At 36.9% G+C, this 5,760-nt stretch overlaps 1 protein-coding gene across 1 annotated transcript in view; it reads left to right on the top strand.

Annotated features, from left to right (window-relative positions):
- The first annotated feature begins 595 nt into the window (after window positions 1-595).
- Window positions 596-5,760, top strand: part of LOC135219940 (uncharacterized) — a 113,784-nt gene continuing 108,619 nt past the window's right edge. Inside the window, exon 1 of the mRNA XM_064257171.1 lies at window positions 596-725. The gene's annotated coding sequence lies outside the window, so the exon portion shown is untranslated. The remainder of the gene's footprint in view (window positions 726-5,760) is intronic.

Genomic DNA, 5,760 nt, shown 5'->3' on the forward strand with positions numbered 1-5,760 from the left:
AGAGAGAGAGAGAGAGAGAGAGACAGAGAGAGAGAGAGAGAGAGAGAGAGATAAGTCGCCAGTAAGACAGTAATTTCTTCAAATTGCGGAAAGAGAAAGGGAGAGTCGCCTCCTCTCATTTATTGTATATAATAATATGTATCCTTGAATAACCCTAGATGCTTCTACTGTTCTACAAAAGTAAAAGGAATCTGAAATTATACTTAGGATGCACCACACTGCAAAATAGGAATGGAGAAGGGAATATTGCGAGAGCGCAGAGTAACGCGGGAAACCGAATCGAACACGTGGTTGCTCGAACAGCGTGACACCCAACCCTCACCTCGCAATTATTCACCTGTCCGGATGTCACCGTTTTGCCTCCGATTTTTTCCATACGAAATAACCAACAAATGTAACTCGAAAAACATAAAGAAGTGATCAGCTACAACTAAACAAGCTAAATAATGCCTAACAAGACAAAGTGATGTCATAAATGAAAAAAGAGCAAAGAAAGGTTACGGTCTAATGCACGTTTGACGAGGGAGGGAGAAAACCGAATGAAAAGTCAACACATTGACTTGGGTGGGAGACGAGTGCGACTCGGTCCTTGTGTGGCAGTTGTGTTTTGGCTCATGTGGTATGTGCGGCGGCACCGCTCCTGAATCTTATTACTGATTATCGCGAACAACAGCACAGCTGCACTCTTAGTCGTAAAAGCAGAAGGAACTTCTTTATGGAATTAGGTAAGAATGGGCCCTCTTTAATATGGCGCAGGTGGGAATGCAAACTATTGCCATTATAGGCTTTAGTGAAAGATTCGATATAGTGATTGCAAATCGAATGATTTCATGAAGTTCACTTTTAGTTCCTCGTCATTTATATGAAGTCCTTTTAAAATGATTCACAATGTGGCGCGCTTTTAAACACAGAGTTAATAATTAAATTCGAGACAAATATTCCCGCAAATATTATAGCCACATTAGTGCTCTTCGAAGAAAAATGCCAAAACTAAACGGCGGGGGAAAAAGGGGAAAAACAAAAATTAACATAAAAAATAAAATATTCACCAAATAGAAAGGCAAGGAATGTACGCAAACTGAAATTAGCACTGGCAGCCGAGGGTAGTGTTGAGCATAATATCCCCCAGCACAGGAAGAGACCACCTCCAGACTGAGAATTTCCTGTGGTTGTATAAAATTGAACTACCTAATAATGACGTGGTATCGGGAAAGGAAGTGACACGGACGCTACGGAAATGGATGTCCGCTACTGACGCACACCACCAGAACTGTGATCAATCAGCCCCAATCATAATGTTATTTTTACTATTAGCAAACTATAATAATGAAAGGTACGGTGAGAAAACTATTCGAAAAATCTGCGCAGAAACTCTAGAATAAGGAAAAACTCGTGTGTTTGCTCGCACGAACTAAGGCATTTCTTTCGTTTTGTATTGCCTGTCTAATGATTTTCATCGTGCAGTTTGTTATCATTATCGCTTTTAATAAATCGCAAAGGAATATAAGTACCCGGACTCCTCTCTACTTTACTTACACAGCATAACTAAGCTATTGAGAAATGGGATAAGAACTAGAAAATATTGACTATAATGATTAGCTCATGCAAATAAGTACGGCCGATAACAATGCCAAGATACCCGTTATATACGTAAATGTTTAATTTTAAGGAATTACCCATCCATAACAAGTCGATTAGTGGAACACTACACGCGAGCGGACCACACAGCACAGACACTTGTGTATGTAGGTGATATATATATATATATATATATATATATATATATATATTATATATATATATAATATATAACATCAGATGCTAAGCTACAAATATAGTAATAGTTTAAGTTTAATTCACTGGACAAAAAAAAACATCAAGTGTTTCGCCAGTAACAGGATTCGATACTTTACCTGGTTTAGAAATAACGATAGAAATGACTTTGACCATTGAACAAAGGAAAAGATATATATATATATATATATATATATATATATATATATATATATATATATATATATATATATAAAGCTGACGGCCAGACTAGGTTAGTGTGTATGTATGTGCGATGTATGTTCGGTATACATGGCGAAACTACCGGTCCGAATTGAACCAAAGTCGGAATATCATATAGGTATCTTTTATTGGGGATGGTTTTAACCGTATGAGCAATATTCTGATGAAACTTTTCACAATAAAGATGATATAACGGTTCAGACAACGCCAGTCGTGCGCCGGCTATAGTAGATTCACATCATCTGTGCATCTGATGTCTAGGCCAGTCACTTACGACACTCTGATTGACATAATCCCTCAGGAAAATTCGAACATACATCCTGCCTATGTGAACCTCGAGAGAGAGACTGAGAGTTTTCAGCCCTGTGATTGGCTTATTCAACAGCCAAACACGAACATCGTAAGGGACTGGCCTAGACATCAGATGCAAGGTTGATGCTGAATCTACTATAGTACATTATATGTATATATACGGGTATATGGGTACTTGAAGACGTTCGCTTTTTTTTTTGAACCGGGGAAAGTCCTGTGTTCCATTCCCAAACAAGCCAGAACACATATAAGCACCTTCCATAGAATTTCATTATGTAAATTGTTATGTAGAATACGGTAGTTAGTTGGCTGTCAATGCAATTGCCACCTCACCATGATAGGTTTCTCATTATATATATATATATATATATATATATATATATATTATATATATATGAATAATTATCACATCGAACCGTGATCCATTTTATATATCAATTCAAGCTACAAATGTCCTTTAAATATCTAAATTCACTACCTCCCAAATGATATATTTTCATATATGTACCGAAGGGGAATTTTTTAATTCATAATAATTTCGTCCCCCCATGGGATCGAACCACCGTCCAAGTGGACGGGACGAAATCAGGACAGTCAGTGACGCTATCCAATCAGCCAACAGAGACGCTATAAGTTCATATCGATTCTGACCTTACAAATCACCCTCGATCTGGATGCTTTCGTAATTAGAATCGATATGAAACCCCGTCTACCATGTTAGCCAATTCGAGCTGTTTTGACAGCACGTAGCCTTTTGTTATGAATAATTATCACATCGAACCGTGTGATCCATTTTATTTATCAATTCAAGCTACAAATCCTGTAATATCTAAATTCACTTACCTCCCAAATGATATATTTTCATATATGGTACCGAAGGGGAATTTTTTAATTGATAATAATTTCGCTCCCCATGGGATCGAAACCACCGTCCAAGTGGACGGGGACGAAATCAGGACAGTCAGTGACGCTATCCAATCAGCCCAGGCCAACAGATGACGCTATAAGTTCATATCGATTCTGACCTTACAAATCACCCTCGATCTGGATGCTTTGTTGGCCAATTCGAGCGTTTGACAGCACGTAGCCTTTTGTTATGAATAATTATCACATCGAAACCGTGATCCATTTTATATATAATTCAAGCTACAAATGTCTTTAAAATCTAAATTCACTTTAACATAAAAACCAATGATATATTTTCATATATGTACCGCGAAGGTGAAATTTTTTAATTGATAAATAATTTCCCGTCCCCCCATGGGATAGACAAACCACCGTCCAAGTGGGACCGGGGACGAAATCAAGGACAGTCAGTGACGCTATCCCAATCAGCCAAACAGAGACGCTATAAGTTCATATCGATTCTGACCTTGCAAATCACCCTCGATCTGGATGCTTTCGTAATTAGAATCGATATGAAACCCCGTCTACTATGTTGGCCAATTCGAGCGTTTGACAGCACGTAGCCTTTTGTTATGAATAATTATCACATTGAACCGTGATCCATTTTGTATATCAATTCAAGCTACAAATGTCCTTTAATATCAAATAAATTCACTTTACCTCTCAAATGATATATTTTTCATATATGTACCGAGGGGAATTTTTTAATTGATAATAATTTCGTCCCCCCATGGGATCGAACCACCGTCCAAGTGGACGGGGGGACGAAATCAGGACAGTCAGTGACGCTATCCAATCAGCCAACAGAGACGCTATAAGTTCATATCGATTCTGACCTTACAAATCACCTCGATCTGGATGCTTTCGTAATTAGAATCGATATGAAACCCCGTCTACCATGTTGGCCAATTCGAGCGTTTGACAGCACGTAGCCTTTTGTTATGAAAATAATTAATCAACATTCGGTTATCACATTTTCGAAACATGATCCATTATTATTATCAATTAAAAAATTCCCCTTCGGTATCATATATGAAAATATATCATTTGGGAGGTAAAGTGAATTAGATATTAAGGACATTTGTAGCTTGAATTGATATATAAAAATGGATCACGGTTCGATGTGATAATTATTCATAACAAAAGGCTACGTGCTGTCAAACGCTCGAATTGGCCAACATGGTAGACGGGGTTTCATATCGATTCTAATTACGAAAGCATCCAGATCGAGGGTGATTTGTAAGTCAGAATCGATATGAACTTATAGCGTCTCTGTTGGCTGATTGGATAGCGTCACTGACTGTCCTGATTTCGTCCCCGTCCACTTGGATGGTGGTTCGATCCCATGGGGGGACGAAATTATTATCAATTAAAAAATTCCCCTTCGGTACATATATGAAAATATATCATTTGGGAGGTAAAGTGAATTTAGATATTAAAGGACATTTGTAGCTTGAATTGATAAATAAAATGGATCACGGGTTCGATGTGATAATTATTCATAACAAAAGGCTACGTGCTGTCAAACGCTCGAATTGGCCAACATGGTAGACGGGGTTTCATATCGATTCTAATTACGAAGCATCCAGATCGAGGGGTGATTGTAAGGTCAGAAATCAATATGAACTTATAGCGTCTCTGTTGGCTGATTGGATAGCGTCACTGACTGTCCTGATTTCGTCCCCGTCCACTTGGACGGTGGTTCGATCCCATGGGGGGACGAAATTATTATCAATTAAAAAATTCCCCTTCAGTACATATATGAAAATATATCATTTGGGAGGTAAAGTGAATTTAGATAGGACATTTGTAGCTTGAATTGATATATAAATGGATCACGGTTCGATGTGATAATTATTCATAACAAAAGGCTACGTGCTGTCAAACGCTCGAATTGGCCAACATGGTAGACGGGGTTTCATATCGATTCTAATTACGAAAGCATCCAGATCGAGGGTGATTTGTAAGGTCAGAATCGATATGAACTTATAGCGTCTCTGTTGGCTGATTGGATAGCGTCACTGACTGTCCTGATTTCGTCCCCGTCCACTTGGACGGTGGTTCGATCCCATGGGGGGACGAAATTATTATCAATTAAAAAATTCCCCTTCGGTACATATATGAAAATATATCATTTGGGAGGTAAAGTGAATTTAGATATTAGAGGACATTTGTAGCGTGTATTGAGATATATATATATTATATAATATATATATATATGTATATATATATTATATATATATCATATAATATATATATATATATAATATATATATATATATTATATAGTATATATATATATATATAGGTATGTATATATATATATATATATATATATATATATATATATAATATATATACTATATATATATATACACGCACAGTGTAAAAGTATGTATGTCAAAGCATAATTTATGAGATTATTTTATTTTGTTACAGTTTCGAGAATGGGTACATTTTCATTTTCTCTTGGGTTCGAGGAACTTCATATTGTTGCACGTTAATTTGATGATAACAAAAAAACAC

This window comes from Macrobrachium nipponense, chromosome 1, assembly GCF_015104395.2.
Source record: "Macrobrachium nipponense isolate FS-2020 chromosome 1, ASM1510439v2, whole genome shotgun sequence".
Taxonomy (NCBI): domain Eukaryota; kingdom Metazoa; phylum Arthropoda; class Malacostraca; order Decapoda; family Palaemonidae; genus Macrobrachium; species Macrobrachium nipponense.